The sequence below is a fragment of the Camelus bactrianus genome, chromosome 18 (assembly GCF_048773025.1).
Source record: "Camelus bactrianus isolate YW-2024 breed Bactrian camel chromosome 18, ASM4877302v1, whole genome shotgun sequence".
NCBI lineage: Eukaryota > Metazoa > Chordata > Mammalia > Artiodactyla > Camelidae > Camelus > Camelus bactrianus.
In genome coordinates this window covers 2,209,465-2,231,181 of record NC_133556.1, presented here as the reverse complement: position 1 = coordinate 2,231,181, position 21,717 = coordinate 2,209,465, and the positions used below count along the sequence as shown (strand labels likewise).

General features: G+C 36.2%; 1 protein-coding gene and 1 non-coding gene across 5 annotated transcripts in view; one reads left to right on the top strand and one right to left on the bottom strand.

The window, feature by feature from the left end:
• SDK1 (sidekick cell adhesion molecule 1) overlaps window positions 1-21,717 on the bottom strand; it is a 715,898-nt gene that overhangs the window by 673,913 nt on the left and 20,268 nt on the right. The window lies entirely within an intron of this gene.
• Window positions 10,991-11,094, top strand: LOC123611976 (U6 spliceosomal RNA). The gene has a single exon (XR_006719114.1). It is a non-coding gene; the product is annotated as a U6 spliceosomal RNA (small nuclear RNA).

The following is a 21,717-nucleotide window of genomic DNA, read 5'->3' as shown; positions in this document are numbered from 1 at the left end:
TATTCCATGAGACAGAGTCACAAGAGTGGAATAAAGTCTAGAGTGGGTGTGTACATGATGTATGTTGGTAGGTATGTAAGTGTGTGAACCATTTTAATAACTGACAATGCTAGACTGCTTTCTCAAAAAGCTGTATCAAATCACATTACTGCCTTTTCTCCACATCCCCACCAGCAACTGATACGACAGATTTCAATTTTATCTGGCCTAACTCTCTCTCTTTATATTGCATTTTTCTGTTTACTAGTGACTACTAGTGAATTTTAGTAACTTTTCATGCTTGGTGACCATTTATACCTGCTCCTGTTATTTGATTAATCATATTTGCCCAGTTTTTTTAAATCAGTGTTTTCATAATGTTAATTTCTAAGAGTTCTTTATTATATGTTATTCCTTTGTCTTTTGAATTGCAAGTCACTTCCCAAATATATCACTTGTTTTCTTTATATCTTATAACAAAAACGTTTAGATTTTATATCATCAAATGTGCTGCCTCTTAAGTTCTGAGTTTCCCATCTTGATTTTAAAAGATCTCCCTAATCCCTATTTTATAAATATGTCACTGAGATCATCCTATATAATTCTTTTCTACACTTAAGTCTTTAATCTAGAATTTGTTCATAAATGAATATTTTTATATTATTTACAGATATAATTGTATATATTAAAGTGTAATTTTTTTTTCTTTCAGATGGGTAGCCGTTTGGAACAGCACCACTTTTCATTCACCCCTTTCCCACTGACCTGATGTACTACCTTTGATACATTTTAAATCCTCATATATGCTGGAATCTAAACTTCTCTTCTGTTCTGCTGACCTGTTTAACTATTCCAGCACTAATACCACACTGATTAAAACACATAGCTTTATGTACGACGGGTCAAATTCAATCCTTTTAATACTGTTCTTGGTGATGTTCAGGCATTTATTCTTCCAGATATACTTTCAAATCTTTTTTTATCAAATCTGTAGTGATAGGTATATTGAAGTTTCCCACTTTAGGCTGATTTTGATAATTTATAATTAGCCAGAAAATGATTCCTCTTAATTTTCAAATCATTCTTAATTTTTTGTCACCATAGACTTCTTGTAGCGTTCTCTTAATAATTCTTTTACACTCTTCTGTTCTGTGGTTGCATCTTTTTTCTGTTTCCAACAATGACTAATTTTACTTTTTCTTCATCAGTGTCATGAGGGAGTTACCTATTTATCCATTTTGTTAGTCTTTCCAAAGAACTGAGTTTTATAATTATGTATCTTTTCTACTTTGCCTTTTCTATTTCATAGATTTTAACTTTATTCCTTCTTCCAGGTTTGTTTATATGTTCATGTTCTAACTGTTTAAAACTGGCTATGTAGCAAAGGACTGGAACAGACATTTCTTCAAAGAAGAGATAAAAAGAGTCAGTCAGTAAGCACATGAAAAGAAGCTCAACATTATTAATCACTGAGGAAATGCAAATGAAAATTACAATGAGCTGCCATCCCATACCCATCAGGATGGCCACTATCAAAACTAAAAACAGAAAACAAGTGTTGACAAGGACGTGGATACTGGAGCCCTTACGCACCACTGCTGGCAGGGATGTAAAGTGCTGCGGCCACGATGGAAAATGGCACAGAGATTCCTCAAAAAGTTAAACATAGGATTTTTACGATCCAACAATTCCACATCCAGAATTAAAAGAATTCCAGAAAAGAACTGAAAGCAGAATCTTGAAGAGATATTTGAACACCCATGTTCTCAGCATTATTCACAACAGCCACAACCCAAGTGCCCATCAATGGATGAATGGATACACAAAATATATATTTCACACAACAGAATATTATTCAGCATGAAAAAGAACGGAAATACTGGCACATGCTATTACATGAATGAACCTTTAGCACATTTCACTAAATGAGGTAAGCCAGTCACAAACTGAATTGCTTGTGCATCTTTATCGAGAATTAGCTGGGTATATTTACGTGAGTCAATTTCTTGGTTCTCTACTCCATTCAACTGATCTATGCATCTATACTCTGCCCATACCATACCATCTTGATTACCACAGGTACAGGGAAGGCTTTAATTTCAGTAAGAATGATTCCAACCACTTTATTTTTTTTCAAGATTATTTTAGCTGTTCTGGGGCCTGTGCCCATAAATTTTTGAATAACCTCTTGTGTCTTTAAAAAAACTTGCTGGGATTTTTATAGGAATTGTGTTAGATCGATGTGTCAATATGGGAGAATTAACATTTACTATATTCAGTCTTCTAATACATGAACACAGTATGTGTCAACATTTATGGACGTCTTCATTTCATTAGCATTTTGTCATTTTCAGTACAAAGATTCTATACATGTTGAAATTTATTACCTAAATGTTTCATATTTTGGGGGGATCAATTGTAAATAGTACTGCATTTTTAAATTTCAGTTTCACATATTCCTTGTTAATAAATAACATATAGTAATGTGATTGATTTTTTGTGTGTTGTTCTTGTATGGAGCAACTGTGTTGAGCTCACTTATTAATTCAAGGAGTTTTCTAGATTCCATAGGATTTTCTATGAAAATGATATAATCTGCAAATAGGGACAGTTTTAATTCTTGTTCTTGCTTTACTGTAGTGGGTAGAACATGCAGTACTATCTTGAGCAGGAATGATAAAAACACAAATCCTGGCTCCTTCCCACCCTTGGAGGGAAAGTACTCCATCTCTATTAAGTGTACTCTTAGCTGGAGGTTTTTGGTAGATGCTTTTATTTAGTTGAGGAAGTTCTCGTCTATTCTTAGTTTTCTGAGTTTTTAATCATGAATGCTGGATTTTGTCAAATGCTTTTTCTGGGTCAAATCACTGATTATAAGATTTTTCTTCTTTAGCTTGTTGATATGTTACATCAAAACATTTTCAAATTTCGAACCAGCCTTGCATGCCTGGAATAAATCCCACTTGGTCACATTAAATTTTTATATATATATATTATGAGATTTGCTAATATTTTGTAAAAGTTCATGAAAGATACTGGGCTGTAGAGTTCTAATTTTCTGTTGTCTTTATCTGGTTTTGCCATCAAGGTAATATTAGCCTCATAAAACGAGTCTGTAAGTCTTCTCTTATTTTCTGGGAAAGATTACATAAAATTGGTATTAGTTCTTTAAATGTTGTTTACTATCTCCAGTGAAACCATTTGGACCTGGAGATTTCTTTTTCAGGAACTTATTAATGAAGAGTCAAGTTTCTTTCACAGTTGTACTAGTATTCAGGTTGTCTATTCCATCTTGGTTGAGCTTTGGTAGGTTTTAGTTTTTGAAAATTTATTCATTTCCTCTAAATGGCTGAATTTATGAGCACAAAGTTGTTTATAGCATTATCCTATTCTTTTAACTTGAAAGATCAGTAGTGATAGCCTCTTCTGCTTCATTCCTGATTTATTGTGATTGTTTTCTTCTCCCTTTTTGTTAGTCTTGCTAGAAGTTTATCAATTTTATTGATGCTTTCAAAGAACAAGCTTTTTATCTCATTCATTTTTTCTCTTATTTTGCTATTTTCAATTTCACTGACTTCTGTTCTTTATTATTTCCTTCTTTCTGGCTTTAGGTTTTTTTTGCTCTTTTGTAGTTTCTTGAGGTAGGAGCTTAATTGATTTTACACCTTTTATCTTTTCAAACACAATCATTTAGTGCTTCACTGCCCTCTCAGCACTGCTTTAAGCTACATCCCACAAATTTGATAAACTGTATTTTCATTCAATTTTTAACATCTGAGATTTTTCTTTCCACCATGGATTATTTATAAACGTGTTTAATTTTCAAGTGTTGAGAGATTTTCCTGCTGTCAATTTCCTATCTAGTACTTCTATCACTTGTTGAGAATGGTGTGTTAAAGACTCCACCTTTATATATTTACACATGTATAGAATGTAAGAGTTCTCCTTTCAGCTCTATTAGTTTTTCCTTCATATACTTTGAGGCTCTTTTCCTTGCTATGTACACACTTGGTATCATTAAGCCTTCCTCATGGACTGATGCCTTTATCCTGTATCTCTGTCTCTAGTAATTTTCTTTGCTCTGAAATTTATTTTCTGATATTAATATGGCCAGTTTTTAAAGTTTATGTTTTTATGATACTCTTTTTCCTTCCTTTACTTTCATCCTACTTATGTCATCATTTATGAAGTGACTTTCTTATAAACAGCATAATTTTGGATATTTTCTTATCCACTCTGCCAATCTCTGTCCTCTAATTGGTATATTAAGACCATCCACCATTTAATTATACATACGATAGGCCTTAAGTCTGCCATTTGTTTACTGTTTCTCCTTTTTTTACCTATGAGCTATGTAAACATTTTTAGAATCCCATCTTAATTTGTTCAGTGTTTTGAGTATATTGCTTTGTACAGTTTTTGGGTTTTTTTTTTTGCAGCTGCTCTGAAGATTACAATATGCATAGGTAACTTATCACACTCTACTGGTATCAATATTTTAGCACTTCAAGTATAGAAAACTTACTTCCACTTAGGTCTCTCTTTCCTCTCCACTTTTTAAGTATAATTGTCTTAGGTATTTCCTCTACATACATTTACATCACATCATATTGTGTTATGGCTTTTGCTTCAATATAAAATATGACTTAAGAAGCTCATCAGGACAATCTGTTGTACTTATCCATTCCAGAGTTGTCCTTTCCTTTCTGAAACTCCAAGCCTCCTTCCGTTACCATTTCCTTTCCACATAGAGAATTTCCTCTACTTACATCTTGAAGGGTATGTTTGCTAGCAGTAAATTATCTAGTTTTTCCTTTATCCAAGAAAAATTTCCTTTCCCTTTCACTCCTGAAGGATTTTTTGCTGTGACTGTTTCATATGGAATTTGCGGTTGACAGTCTTTTTCTTTCAGTACTTAAAAAATATTGTGTCATTTCCTTCTGTCCTCTTTGGTTCCAGATGAGAAAATGCCTCTCATTTGATTGGTTTTCCCTTACAAGTAATGTGTCATTTATCTCTGGCTACTTTCAAAAATTTTCTTTTGTCTTTAGTGTGCAGAAGTTTAAACATGATGTGTGTTGGTATAGATTTCTTTGGGTTTATCCTGTCGGGATTCATTCAGCTTCTTGAATCTGTAAATTTATGTATATCACCAAATTTGAGGAGTTTTCTGATATTTCTTCAAATATTTTTTGTCTCATTCTCTCCTTTCTCACTGGGACTGTGTTGACATGAATATTAACTCTTATTGCCCCACAAATCAGAGAGACTTTTTCTATTCTATTTTCTCTGCTGTTTACACTAGATAAATTCTATTGATTTATCTTCAAGTTCACTGATTGTACCCTCTGTCATATCTACTACTGAGTCCATTCAGCACTCACTTTTTAATTAACTTTTTAGCTCTATAACTTCTTTTTGGCTCTTTTTTTTTTTAACAAATTGTATTTCTTTGCTGGGATTTTCTACTATTTTAATTCTTGCAAGAGAATTTGTAATAGCTTGCTAAAACATTTTTATCATGGCTGCTTTCAGATAGCTGTCAGATAAATCTCAATGCTGGCACCTGTTAATTGTTTTCTCATTCATGATCTTCCTGGTTCTTGGTATGATGAGTGATTGTTTAGTTGTATCCTGTACATTTTTGTTAAGAAACCCTAGATCCTACTTTATCTTTTAGTAGGCCCCTGTCGAGGTGTAATGCCAGAGATGGGCCCATATACATGTTCAGGTACACACTAGACTTTTCCCCAAGCCAATACCCAGACAAAAGCAAGGCTTTGATTCACTCCGTCTTGTTGTAGACAAGTAGGGTGGAAGTTCAGCTTCCTGACACCTTCCTGGCAAAAGGGTGGCTCCAATTCACCACTTCTGTTGCTTTCATGTAAAATGATCAACTTCCCCTTGGGCTGAGCTCCTACTAGGGAAAAGAAACCCAAGGGTTAAGTCACGCCACTTTGTTGCTACAAAACTGTTGCACCCAAATGAGCTCCTTTATACAAGAGAAGGAAAGGGGTAGGTGGAGTGCCAACTAGCCCTGCATCCTTCATTCTACCTTTTTGATGCCAGTGGGTATGGATGTTCAGCTCCCCACTGAAGGCTTCTGGGGGGTAAGTGGAGAACACATCAACCCTAGTGGTAATCAGCCCCTACTTGCACCACCTAGTTAAATCTCATTGCAGCTGGTTGGTTCTATTGATACCACCTCCTTCTGCCAGGCAGGGAATGGAAGATTAGTTCCCTACTCAGGGATACTGCCAATCAACAGGCAGGGTACTGGAGCATGCTGCCTACTTTCAAGAGAGGTGGGAGGTGGGAGGAAGGGAGTAGAAAGTTAACTCCTTGCTCACTCCTGCTGAAACTCTGTGTGGGTAGAGGGATTCCCTTGGTGTTTGACTGGAGCAGAATGAGTACTGACAAAGTTTTTCTTAGACCAACCTTTCCCCTACCCTTTGGCTAGAAGGAACAGGCTTTTCTTGGAGCTTTTCTTTCCCTGTGCCCGTTGGCTGTTCACTGTTGCAGGCTTCTGCAGCACCCTGCTCAGGGACATACTAGAAAGAATAAGGAAACCCAAGGAACTCACCTTCTTCTTGTTTCTCAAGTCAGAAGGTTCCTAGACTGTCCACCACCTTCTTTCCACCTTTCAGTCTTCCTATGTTTATTTATTGCATTATCTCCAAGGATTTTAAGCTATAAGAGGATAGAGCTGGGAGGAATGAGATTGCTTCCTCTTGGCAGAACAGGAAGTCACTGGCCCACTCTCATTTATTCCTTTCATCTCACTTTGATATTTTACATTATTCCCACTTTCCCTTTGATAATTCCTATTGATTTGATCAGTTTGCTACTCATTCCATTTCTCTCTTACTAATTTGGAAGTTCCATTATTTGTATTGTTCCTTAATGCTTTCTCTTGCCTGTAGTAGTCATCAGTCACATAATTTACTACTATTCCTCACAAACTGCCCCTACACAAAGACACTTTATTCTTCAATCTTCCACACTAGGACTTTTAGAATAGTATCACTGCCCCCACTTTCCATTAAGTATTTGAGTACCTACTATGTGGCAAAAGAAAGTTCCTGCCCTCATGAAGCTTATATTCTAGTGCGAAACCCCAAAAATGATGTACACCATTATGTAACTACCCCAATAAATTACAGAGGGAACAATTAGGAGGCCAGTGTGGAAGAAGTTTAGTGAACAAGACGGAGCCAGCACCATACACATAGAGTCTAGCAGGCCATGGTGAGATTTTTAAATTATATTCTAACTGCATTGGATTTATATGGCAAGTGAGCAGCAGAAAGGCAAGTTCAGATCTATCCTGGCAGCTGGGCATGTAAGTAAAGAGTAAAGTGAGGGTAACCATTTACAAGGCTTGTTAGTGAAAATGGTGCCCTGGGATGTCAATAGTAAGGCTGATTGCAAGCTGTCAGTTTCAGGACTTAACTTGAAGGTAGAGGCAACAGACTCTCAACACATTAATGGACTGAATGTGAAGGGTGAGAAAGAGATCGAGGATAATGCCAAGGCTTTGGCCTGAGTTATTGGGTAACTTATAATGTCATTTACTATGACAGACAGAGGACACTGGGTCAAGGGCAGAGCTGAACAAGGCGGGGTAAAGTGTTTGGTTCTAGACAGACTTGAGAAGCCTATGAAATATCTAAGAAGAGATCAATATAGGCCACTGAACGTATGACTCTAGACCTCAGGAAAGACTGAGGCTAGAGACAAACTGGGGAGGAGATTACCCACAATGAAGCAAGAAGAGAAAGAGAGGACTGAACCCTGAAGTGAGGAGACAAAGGAACGAGAAAGGCTTCAGTCAGTGAAATAGGAGAATGAGGCGCCCCAGACTCTGAAGAAAGGTATTCAAGACGCAGAGCCATCTGATGGCATCAGATGCTCGTTAGAGGTTGTCTCTGGAACCTCTAGAATGCTTTCATTTCCCTCCTCATACCTGCTCTTCTCACTCCCAATTCCAAGGGTCTCTGTGTCCCCAGGGACTTCACTGACTCTTGTCTCCTTCGTCCATGTTCCAAAAGTGTCGCAGCTCCTGACAGTAATTTGGAAGGGACAGGAAAGAAGCTAGAAGAATGATTAAGTCACCACAGCTTCTTTTCCTTTCATGCTTGCGCTGTGGTATCTGCTAAGAGTAGAAGGGACCAGAGTGAGGTAGAGTGAGACCTGCCACTTTACAGAACAGAAGAATCACCTAATCAAGGACAAGTCAAAGGACAACAGAGCAATTCTGAAGAACCAGCTGTAGTTGGAAAGCACCCACCTGTGGAGAAAACTGCCTCAAATCTACTCCAGCTGCCTTACTAACAAACCACAGAGGCCAGAAAGCTAAACACCGTATTTCCCAGCTCTCTCCCTGCTGGGGTTCTGGGGTGGACTTCAGTTTGGCCAATCAGATCATGCCAAATGTGAAGCATACAAAACATGAATTTGTATGATCCAACTGAATTAAAACAAGTTGAATTAAGTGGGAGAGAAAACCAGAGTGTGCCACAGCCATCACACACTTGTGCATGGCAGCCGAGGCAGCACAGTTCTGGGGCCAGGAGTGGGCAGCAGCATCCACCTCACCGTCAGCTTTTTGATCAGGCGGGAACATAGGGTCCCCTGGGAGCCCAGGCCTGCAGGGTGCATTTGGGAGTTGCTCCTGGCAGGTCAGGCATTTTAAAGCCCCCTCAACAATTTAGAAAGACATTTAACTCCCAGAAATAAATCCCTTTCAGTTTAAAGTAATAAGAATTAGATTCTGTTCTCTTCAACTAAACCCTGACCAGCAAACAATCTTCAAAGTTGTTCTAATTCACCCCCAAAGAGTTGAGCAATGTGGCCACAAGAGCAGATAAAGTGAGGTATTCATGTTGGGCTAGGGATACGCATGACAGGAAAGATTAAAAATATAAATCCCAGATATTCTACAAGTAGTCTCTGAGCATCATGGTTTTGCCAGTAACTGGCCCCATTGGCTCCATGCATTCTGGTCTCCATTAGGGATCAGGCACCCCCAGGACAAGAGAACCACAGCTCCCAGTTTCTTCAGCAAGAGATCTGAACTCATTCACAGCATACCTGTGAGAAAACGCCAAAGTCAAACACAGGGCCTTAAGTATCAGCCTCTTCCTTTCTTGGCAATATCCCTTTAAAGGTTATAACATACTGACAAGGAGAAATATAAGAGCCTTTTCTCAACAAAGAAACCCAGTCCCCAGGCTCCATTTAGCCTTCAATTCTAATCAGTGGTAATGTCAAAGTGATAAGCTGATTAGCTGTTTAACTAACACTTAGGCACCTTCAATGATATAATGAGAATAACAAAAATCTTGGCAGATTTACCAAAAATACTGCTTATATCTTTTTTGGGGGTGGGGGGAGGAAGTTATTTGGAAATACAAACACCTTATTGGCTAAACGTCAGAACCCTTCAAAGTATTACTGTCCCCTACAGCATATTATGACATTTCTAGAAACTGTTCCAGCTTTTACTAACTTTAATTATGAAATGCAGGATCTTTTTAAGGCTTATAAATGTATTATTTCTCAAATAAATGGTAGGCCATTTACATTTATTATAAATGGCAATTAAATTTGTTTTTCCAAATATTAACAGATTCCATTATCATCTCTTTATAATTACCCTGACTTCATTTTAAAAGTTATTACTTATTAGAAATGTGAAGGAGGGCAATTTTTAAGTTCTTAAATCCTACTGAACTATATCCCTTTTCACCCACAAAATAAGAATTTATATCTACATAAGATATAATGCCAGAATAATAGGAAGAATGCAAGAACAATTTACAGCACTGACATTAAAGGATAGAATCCTGCTAGGATTAATTTGTACAACTTTAGTCATAGTTATCAGTAAGCCATGCCCCGTACATTAATTATCTAGAAAAAAATGGGATTTAAAGCTACAATAAAGAAAAATAATTTTTAACTTTCTATGGATGACCAAAAATAAATCAGTTTCAATCTCAAAAAAACCTCAGTTACCAATTAGTGTTATTCAAAAATGTTAGTTATTAACTTTAAAGATAATAGGAGTTTGTATAAAGTATTTTTTAATCTGCAATAAAACATCAGCTTTAAAGAGGCTTAATGCTAATCAAAATAAGGCACCATAAAGCTATCTTCTGAAACTGAGAATAGATTCTTTAGTACCTATAAAGTAACAACAAATGTCTTACCGTAAGTATACAAAACTATATCGCAAGGTCACATATAGAACCTAGATTAAAATACCTAAAGCAACTTAGTTACTGCTGCCTCAAAATAGGCGGCACCTAAGACCTTCAAGGAATAAGTGTTTAAGATAAACATGCCACGTCTACCCAATCTGATGAACCCAGTATCAAAAGGTAAGGTGTTTCATCAAGCAAATTCATTTAAAAATGTATGTTCAGATACGATACCAAAAGCACAAGCAACAAAAGGGAAAAAAAGATAAACTGGATGTCAAAATTAAAAACTTCTGTGCTTCAAAGAACACCACCAAGAAAGTGAAAAGAAACCCAAAGAATGAGAGAAAATATCTGGAAGTCATATACTAGATAAAATATACTACAACTCAAAATTAATTTTAAAATGTGCAAGGAATCTGAATACATTTCTCCAAAAAATATATAAACAGAAAATAAGCACAGGAGAAAATGCTCAACCTTACTAGCAATCAAGGAAACACAAGTCAAAACCACAATGAGATACCACCTCCCACCTACTAGGATGGCTACAATTTAATTATACTTTTTAAAGTGCAAAATAACAAGCGTTAGCAAAGATGTGGAGAAATTAGTACCCTCCTACACTGTCGGTGGGAATATAAAATGGTGCAGCCGCTTTGGGAGCAGTGTGCCAGTCCCTCAAACACTGACGATCATGACCCAGCAACTCCACTTCTAGGTGTGTACCCAAGAGAAATGAAAACCTGTCCACAGAACAAACTGAACATGGCGGCATTATTCATAACCACCAAAAAGTAAAAACTGTGCTTGCTTTGGCTGCACGTGTACTAAAATTGCAACAACACAGAGATTAGCGTGGCCCCTGCACAAGGATGAAATGCAAATTCATGAAGCGTTCCATATTTTTCATCGCTAGGGGCTGTGGGGTCACCTTTTCCTGCCTCCTGCCACCCCAAGTCATCTGAGTTGTGTGTTATGCAGGAGGAGAGCACGCTGGCCCGGATCTCAAGCTACCCATGTTCTAGTCCTGCCTGTCATTTCCTAGAGCTGTGGCCTGGGATCCTTCCCTGGTGCCACAGCAGCTGAGTGTGCACCCAACCTGAAGAAAATCTGCACACTCCAAACAGTACAGTCAGAACAGAACATAGAACACAGCTTCTGAACAAGCCTGATTTTACCTGTGGGAGAAAGAAGAGCTACCGTCCAGGTGCAACTTGCCAGTGTGGGGGACTCCCTTGTTACCATAAGACCAAATTTCCACCCCGAAACTTCATTTCTGTATAGCATTCTAACCCCCCTCAGTCATCCCCTTCAAGATTTTGCCACACTATGTCCTATCCAGTATGTCCCATAAATTGAACAGCTTTTTACTTAAATTTACAAAGCTCAGTAGCCTCATACTTCTTTTATAAATGGATATCCACCATCATTTATCCTAAACAAAGTCTTCATAAATATATACAATCTCTTTAAATGTAAAACAAAAAGTAAAAACAACCCAAACATTTGTTCATCAACTGATGAATGAATAAATAAAATGTGGCATATCCATACAATGGAATAATATGCAGCCATAAAAAGAAATGAAGTACTGATACATGCTACAAGGTACATGAACCTTGAACACATGATGCTAAACAAAAGAAGGCAAACAGAAAAGGATGGCATACTGTATGACTGTGTTAAATGCCCGGAACAGGCAAATCTATAGAGACAAAAAGTGGATTAGTGGCTCATCTAATTAAGTGCTAATTAGAGACTGGGGTTAAGTTAGTTACCCTAAGACTCTCTAACTCTGTAAGACTCTAAGGATAGAGGGATTATAGCTAAGTTGTTTGAGGTTTAAGGTGATAAAAGTGTTCTAAAATTGACTGTGTTGTCTGGTTGCACAACTTTGACTATACTAAAAGCTACTGAATTTTACACTTTAAGTGAATGAATTGTTTGGTATGTGAATTAAATCTCAATAGAGCTGTTTAATTTGAAAAGCATATAAACAAGGAGATCAAAATGAAAAAAGGAGAAACAATCTTTTTCACCCCAGTGTCATAAGAGTACGTCATGAAGGTGGCCCAAAGGCACAGGAGCTGAAAACATACATGAGTACAAGCAACTGTCTGCAAAATGAAAACTGACATGGATCATAACAAACGAATTTTTTCAAATTCGTATTAACAAAATGTGAATTAATTTAAATGAAAAAACTTCATGTTCATTGTATTTCAAAACATACCTAAATAATGGCTGCAACAAGGGAGAGGATAAATAGCATTTATGAACACAGTAAGATACATTTGTGAGAACTTTTGTTTGGGTAATTCAACACTATCAGTATGTTTAAATGTACATATCCAGCATTTCATTGCAGGAATTACACCTTTCGGGTTTTCTTGCAAAAAAAAGATGTCGAACTATATAAAGATGATCACTGTATCACCATTTCTAATAACAAAAAAGAAGACAACTTACAGGTCCATCAAGGACTGGTCGTGAAAGTTGTGGTATAAGTGGAATACCACGCAGTGACTGATAGAACTATGTGTGCATTTACAGAAAGATCTCTAAGACATATATGAAAAAGGAATGGTCAATATAGAGGATATATAACTCTATCTGTATAATCTTTTAAAAATACACATATATACTAACATCAACAAAGATCTGGGATGGAGAAAATACAAAAAAAAAAAAAAAAAACAGTTACCCGTGAGTAGAATGATTAGGGAAAGGAGACATTTTTTACATAATGAGTTTTTCTGCTGTATGATTTTTTTTAACCAAATGAGTTGTTGTTCTTTATAAATAAATATATTTTTTAACCACAGTGCCTTTCTGTGTGAAGTTCGGGGTATGGCTTACAATACAAGCAACCTATATCACTTAAACTAGGATGTTAGCATGATCTAAAATGAAATCATCATAATTTGCAAGTAACTTCAATACATACGCCTAAAAGCAAATGCAAAGAGCTCATAAACATAGACCTTAAATAGGCTTGATTCTGTTTTATGATACATTAGTTCATTTCAAATAATTCAAAACAACACTATAATGCACTAATCAGATGGGATGAAGTGAAAACATTTTGAAATATCTGTCACTTGCCTCTAGAAGACCTCTCTTTGTTTAACAGCTATAATATTTCAACTATACATTTCAACATTATTCTCCCTGTTTTCAGAAGGAACACTGAACATATACAGAATAATACCATACTAATAATCTGTTATTTTTAGGCTATGCTATTCCGAGTATGTTCTACACCTTAATCTCATTTCCAAAGACTCCAAAGGGGATAAATGCGGAAAATTATCATCATCCTCTTTTTATATATGCATAGTGATCAGGTACCAAAAATGCATAGTAGATCACTCACTACATGAAACAACAATGATATCATAGGTACAAAGACCCTTTGGGCCAGAAGTGTTTCAGAATTCAGAATTCTTTGCGTTTTAGAACAGTAATAACACAGCACTACGTAACACCCCCTGGGGCATGGGAAAGCACAATAGAATCTAACGTATTACTATTTCTGCAAAGAAATGTGTGAATATTCACACCAAGAAGGATAAATAAAGACATATACATTCAGGTCAAGTTTTGCCGCCAATGAGTTATAAAAAAACATTTCAGAACTTTTATTTTGAAACTATACATAGGGGATTCTGGACCTATCCTGGGCAACCTTCTAGCCAGAAAGTTATTCTTTTCTACAGAGTGTTTTCTTGTATGGCAAAATCACTTTAAATTTCAGAGTTAAATTCTTTTTTGGAGATATGGGTATGTAGAATAAAACCTGACAAAGATCATCTCAGGTTTTCCTTGAAATCCAAAAGCATCATTCGTGCCAATAACTAATCACTTGCTTTCATCAGCTGTATATAAACAAAATCAGTAAAAGCTAAGTATGAGAGCCAGAGGAGATAATTTATTGCTACTTAATTAGTAGCTTCTTCCTTGCTATCTCCCTGAAACCCTCCCACGTGACACAACTTTAGATAGTTGCACCCATTCACCACCCTCTTTCCTCAGTTTTGTCTTAACCAAACTAAAGATCCCCACCAACTTCCTCTGTATGACTACGCCCTAATTTCCCCACACTGACCACTCTCTTGTGGATATGCCCATTTGTCAGTATCCTTCTGAACATGTCACACCCAGGACTAAATGCTGATGTTATCTGACCAGCACAAAGTCTAGTTACTTTCCTGGAACTGAATATTATCCTTACATCCAACATCTTAAGATTATTAAACCTAAGTTCTAAATTACACTAATGCAACTGGTATAAAACTAGAGAAAGAAAACCAACTAATTCACTGCTAAATTAAAATGTATAACCACTTTGTACCCAACATGTATATAAAAGAATACGCATTCTCAGTAATCAAATAAAATAAAAATGGAGTGTTAAGCAATAATTTACTACACATTAAATGATAATGTCTGGTACTTGCTTCACAATGAATGGGCGGAAGGGAACAGGTGGGATGAGAAGAAACAAGATTAACAATGAGCTAAAATTACTGAGGTGAAAACCTGGGTGATAGGTACATATTCCAATGCTGCACATGTTTACATTTTTTGTGATAAAAAGTTAAAGCAATAAAAAAATAAATGAAAGATAAAATGGGAACAAAGAAGCTATCAGTTTGCATATTTCTGACTTGCAACAATTTTAAAAGACCGACAAACCAGCAGCTGGTGAGAAGTTGTGGAAATGAGGACTTAGTCAAAGTATAAATTAACACTACCTTTCTCAAGGGCAGCCTGGTGATATGGAACAAAATGGACATACTCTGGGATGCAGCAATCCTCCTCCAAGGTATCTACCCTAACTAAGGTGATTATCAGACAAGCAGGAAAAGATATATACCTAACCATATTCATCACGTCATGATTTAAGGGGGAGAAGAACTTGAACAACTTCAATGCCTATTAATCCGAGAGTTAAGGAAAATCTGACTTACGGTGGAAGAGTATGCATCTATCCACTAAAAATAACGGTGCCTGTCTATATTTATAGATTTGAAAAGCAACAGATTGTTGAGTGTAAGATTAAAGAATAGCATACAATTTGATCCCACTTCTATGGGGATGTGTGTACTTATACATATGTTAACAATGGTTAATCTGTGGGGAGGAAGACTTCTGTTGATGTTTACTTTCTTTTCTTTCCCAGTTTAATTTTTACTATCTTTATAGTTTTCTACACTCAACCTTTTTTTTTTTTTTAAAGAACAAGTAGCATTTTTACAAATCCTAAGCCATAGGCGGAGGTTTAGGGGGTGGTGGCTAACCATCTTATTGGTGTTACATTAAGAGATATTTAACAAGTCATATACAAATGCCTAAGAATGTAATTGTCTTTTTCTTTGGTGGTCTCTTTCTCCCAAAGAGAATGTATATGGATACAACCAAGTGTGATGGTCTTTTTCAGGTCTCTCAAAGGGAAAACATTTGACTCAGGCAATCTAGTCATGATTTCTAAAAGCCTGCAACTTTTACTATAACCACCATCTATAAGCTCTTCCTGCTCACAAAAAATTAGTTGAATGAAATGTCAGAATTTCAAGGGGTCTGAGGATTATGTAGTCTTTTTTTTAATGTGTAAGACATTATTCAGCAATGGTTCTAGTGCTTTCAAAGATATATAAAACTACTATTCAGCAATACTAATAATTTTACACAAAAAGCTGGTTTATTTTGTTGATTTGCACTTTAATACCTTAAGACAGTTCTATGATGGAAATAGTTACTGTTATATTCTACCTTCTATAATTAAAATCATTATGATCCCCGGGAACCAGGATTACATAAAACGAGCTTTTTCACATGATTTTAATAAAAAGAATTGTAAGTGTAATGTCTAAATTCTCAAATTAAAATGTATCCAAATTTTTCTCCTTTTAAAGTTAGTATCCTTTGAATATTAATGAAAATAAAAAGTAAAATTACTTATGTCATGTATAAATATATGCAATAATCAGTGAGGTTAAGAGAAATACAAAGTAATAGGTTTAGATGACCCATACAAAGGTTAGGATATTATATGTAAGAATGGGACTGCTAAAATATAAATAATAAGAAAAAATAAGCTATTGATCCTCAGATCGTGAATCTTTGAGTATCAATGTTTATGTTATGGTCTATTACTTTAAGTTGTCAAATTTCTACATTAGAATAACACATCAGAATCTGTGTTTCAAGACGGACCTGTGAGACTCAAGTATCACCAAAATGTGGTGAGGAAGACAAGAAGCTGTCCTTCACGGTGGGTCTAGGGTTCTTTTTGTAATGGTGACAATAAATGCAATTCTAAGGACACATGATGAATAGGTATTCCATCAGCAAATTCTACCTTGTTATATGGGGCTTGAATATAGTTTCCTAGAGCTTGTTCTCTGTTAAAAGAGAAAAATTCAACATGGAAAGCTTGCTGTATGCTAAAACAGAAAAATTCAGCATGGAAAAAGGACTTCCTTTCGAATGTTGGACCACAAGAACTTTCAAACATATAGATTCTGCAATCTCGCCCTATACTTTTTTGCTGTGCACAGGTTTAACAAAATTAAAGAGAAAAACTAAAATCTCTGGTCTTAAAGATACAAAACCAACCACCACTTCAAACTGACCCCATTAGGATGACTTTCTTAAAGAACAGTTTTCCAGTTTCTATTTTATTTTAACAGCAAAAGTTAAGAAGCTACTCTTGTTTTGAGTGCAAAGCTCATTTTTATAACTAGAAGTTAGCTATACAGTGAGAGTTCATTTCCTGTTACTGAGCAGATAAGGAATCTAGCCTCACAACACCTTTGCTCACAAGGTCCCATCCTCTGTAAGAAACAAACTTTCAAGAGCTACCTCTTAACTACTCTTACCCCATGCTCCAAACAGGTTAAAGATCATCTTTTATACCTACTTCTTAAAATATTTTTTAAAAAGGACTAAGTAGACTTAAAGTTCATCAAATGAATGGGCAAACAAAGCACTGCTTTCAAAGGGGCCATACAGTAGTCAGGCTTCTGGAACACTGGTACGTGTTCTAATGTTTTGATTCGGGTATTAATTACATATGTGTGTTCCATTTGTGAAAATTTATCAAGTGATATATCACTTGTATACCTTTCTGTACATCTATTTCAATAAGAAGCGTACTTTTAAAAAACAACATTCTGCTTATAATTTTAAAAAAAGTCTACTAAATGGTTTCAAATGCTAAGATAAAGGAGAGGAATGTCAAGAAAGATCATCTGAGCCTGAATCTGCAAGGTGAGAAAGAGAAACATGAATCACATCTCCCTAGAACAATAGATACTATACTTCACTATGGGGACCAACAGTCCATTTAAACTCATTTCTCTCAAGCTTATCTTCACATCATGAGATACATCACATGACTAAAATCCTTGTCACATATGCAGCAATATGAGATCAAAGGGCTTGAAGAAATGGAAACAGATCATATAAACCCTGAAATTAAAAGGCAGGGAAAGATATTTTACTGGATAAAGCAGAACCTCTACCCAATCTGTCAAAATATCACTAAACTATGAGCACTGCAGTAGGCAGAATTTCAAAAATGTCCCACTCCAATCTCTGGAACCTGTGAATACTGTGATGTATGGCACATTTTAAACCTCCAGCTAGGGAGACTATCCCAGTGGGCCTGATCTGGGCACATGAAACCTTAAAAGCAGGAAGTCTCTCTGGCTAAAAGCAGCAGTAGTCAGATTTTCAGAGCATGAGAAGGATGTGGTGTGCTGTTACTGGTTTACAGATGGAGGGGTCATGTGAGAAAGCAGGCCTTAGGAGCAGAAGAATGGCCCCAGCCAACATGGAAAAGGGACCTCAGTCCTACAACAGCAAGGAACTGAACCTGATCAACAGTGAATGAATTTGGAAGTGGATTTTCCTCTAGAAACTCCAGCTATATTATGAGCCACCCAAATGCTGGCCCACATTATCCATATTTTTTCTTCCTATCTTTTACAGCAAGCTCTAAAAATTCAACAAGTACAGACATAAAAGGTGATAAAGAAACAACTACACAACACATTCATTCATTCAACAGGTATTTACTGGGTTCCTATTATACAGTGGGCACTGTGCCAGGTGCAAGGAATAGAATAATGAATAAAATAATCCTATATTTTGAAGTTCTCAGACTGGTGAAAGAGACTGACATAGTGAAGTATAATGAGGAAGGTACAAAGATAGGGAGATGCACAGGATACCGTGGAAATCAACACAATTCTTCACGTGGTGGACACCAAAAACAGACAAGCTGCAAAGATGTGGTGATACCTGAGCTGAGATTCAAGGAATAAGCTCAAGTTTACCTAGCCAAAGATGGGGTGAGAGAAGGGGGCTGGGGGCAGCATTCAGAGCTAAAGGGACCTGCAAAACAGAGGCAAGGAGGTAAAAACAACATAGCGTGCTGGGGAGAAGGGAGCACAATTCAATATTCTGAGAATGCCAGGTGAAACCAAGAAGAGATTACACAGCAGAGGAAACAAAGCTCAGATTATGAAGATCCCCAAAGGCCTCAGTAAGAGTCATTGTAAGCAGAGACTCATAGTGAGACTTCTGTTTAGGAAGCTATGTGGAGGCTGGATTTGACCAAGAATTGTGCAGAAAAATCAGTCAGAATGATGAGGACAGATTTTAGAAATATTTAGATATGTAAAATCCAAAGGATTTCAAAACTGACTAAGTGGATGCAGCAGGGGAGGAGGAAGAGTCAGGAAGGAAGAGGCAGACTCAAGATGAATCTCAGGATTCCAGCTGAAGTGACTCAGTGGATGATGGTGACACCAAAAGATGGAAAATACTAGCTAAAACAGGCTAGGGTTACAGAAGAACAAGAGAATAGGCTGGAAAGATGTTTAGTGACGTCTAGAGGCAGGTGAAGAGCTTCTAATGCTAGGCTCAACTTGGTAAGCTTTGGAAAGCCAAATAAAATTTCTAAGACTAAAAAGTAATCCCCAAGGTATTCTTTGAAAAGGCTGTTAGTCATTAAAATAGCCCAGACAGTAGGTGGAGTCCACAATCAGGTTGAGGCAGTAGAAAAACAGGGAATGTATATGAAATATCTTCCTACAGAAACAATGGTTTTATTTCCGTATATGGTGTGAGGAAATGTTCTAATCTCATTCTTTTACACGTAGCATTCAGTTTTCCCAGCACCACTTATGAAGAGACTTTTCTCCATTGTACATTTTTGCCTTCTTTTCCATAGATTAACTGGCCATAAGTATGAGAGTTTATTTCTGGGCTCTCTATTCTGTTCTGTTGAACTATGTGTCTGTTTTTGTGCCAGTATCGTGCTGTTTTGATTACTGTAGCTTTGCAGTATAGTCTGAAGTCAGGAAGCATGATACCTCCAGCTTTGTTCTTTTTCTCAGGACTGCTTAAGCTATTCGGGGTCTTTTGTGGGTCCATATAAATTTTAGGATTTGTTCTAGTTCTGTGAAAAATGTCATGGGTATTTTGATAGGGATTGCATTAAATCTGTAGATGCTTTGAGTAGTATGAATATTTTAAAAATATTAATTCTTCCAAGCCAATATCATGGGTATCTTTCTTTGTATCATCTTCAGTTTCCTTCATCAATGTGTTCTATTCTTCAGAATGTAGGTCTTTCACCTCCTTGGTCAAGTTTACTCCTAGGTATTTTATTCCTTTTGATGCAATTTTAAACGGGATTGTTTTCTTGTGTTCTCTGATAGTTCATTCTTAGTGTATATAAAAAGCAACAGATTTCTGCATATAAATTTTGTATCCTACAACTTTACCAAATTCATTTACTAGTTCTAAGAGTTGTTTGGTTGAAGATTTATGGTCTTCTACACACAGGATGTCATCTGCAAATAGTGACAGTTTTACCTCTTCCCTTCCAATGTGGCCACATTTTCTTTTTCTTGTCTAATTGCTGTGGCTAGGACTTTAAATACTATGTTAAATAGAAGTGGCAAGAGTAGGCATCCTTGTCTTATTCCTGATTTTAAAGATCTTCAGCTTTTCCCCAATGAAAATATGAACAATGTTATCTGTGAGTTTGTCATAAAAGGCCTTTATTATGTTGAGATATGTTCCCTCTATACCACTATGATGAGTATTTTTCATCTTGAATGGATGTTAAATTTTGTCAAATGCTTTTCTATTAAGATGATATATAATTTCTATATCTATTAAGATGATATGTAATTTTTATCCTTCCTTTTGTTAATGTGGTGTATCACATTGATTTGCAAATACTGAAATATCTTTGCAACCCTGGAACAATCCTACTTGATCATGGTGTGTGATCCTTTTTATATATTGTTAAATTCTGTTTGCTAACATTTTATTGAGGATGTTTGCATCTATATTCACAAACATTGGCCTGTAATTTTCTTTAGTATAGTGTCTTTGTCTAATTTTGGTATCATGGTAATGGTGGCCTCATAGAATCAATTTGGGAGTGTTCCATCCTCTTTAATTTTTTGGAATAGTTTGAGAAGGATAGATATTACCTCCTCTTTATATGTTTGGTAGAATTCCCCTGTGAAGCCACCCAACCCTGGACTTTTGTTTGCTGGGATTTTTTTTTTTTTTTAATTACAAATTCATTATCACTGCTTGTAATCAGTCTGTTCAGACTGTCTATTTCTTCCTGATTCAGTCTTGAAAGGCTATCTGTTTCTAGAAATTTATTCATTTCTTCTAGGTTGTCCAATTTGTTGGCATACAATTGTTCATAGTATTCTGATTTTTTTTATATCACTGTGGTATCAGTTGTTACTTCTCTCAATTTTTTTATTTTGCTTATGGTAGGCAAAGCAAGGTCTGAGTAACATTTTTAAAAGGAAGTCAGGAAAAGATGAAAAATATATTCATTTATGAATTTATTCCCAAAATACATGCTTACTATAAGTCAGATATGGTACTAGATGATGCAATGTCAACTCTGGCTTGAGGGATTACTGTATTTGAGGTTCTGCTGGGATGAATCAGACCCAAAGCTCAGATCAGAGGCTGGAATGAGGAGATACAGATGAACTCAGCTGTTTAGAAACAACAGCTGACAAAGAGTAGATAAGATTATACGGAAGAAAAGGCCAAAGATGAAACCCTGGGGGAATGACTACACTTAGGAGATTAAGGAAAGGGAGGAAACAGCATAAAACTTTACACATTAATTCCCTCAAAATGCTAGGCTATAATTGATTGAGCATGATGCAAGTTCAAAGTTCTGAGAAAGACACTCTCTCTAGAATCAAGGAATCTATATACTACAATAAGAGTTTATGTGTACATAACTATAATACTAAATGGAACTTATGGGTATGCTATGGAAGTTGGAGTACTACTCTAGATTAGGTAAATTAGGGAAGATTCCATCAAGGAGAATGTATCTGAGTTGATCCTTCAAAGAGGGAAAGCATAGACAAGAAGGTAACGTAATAAAAGGAAATGATAAGCAGTAACAATGGCAGACTTTTACAATATTTTAGTCAATTTTTGCAACTACTCTCATTTCATA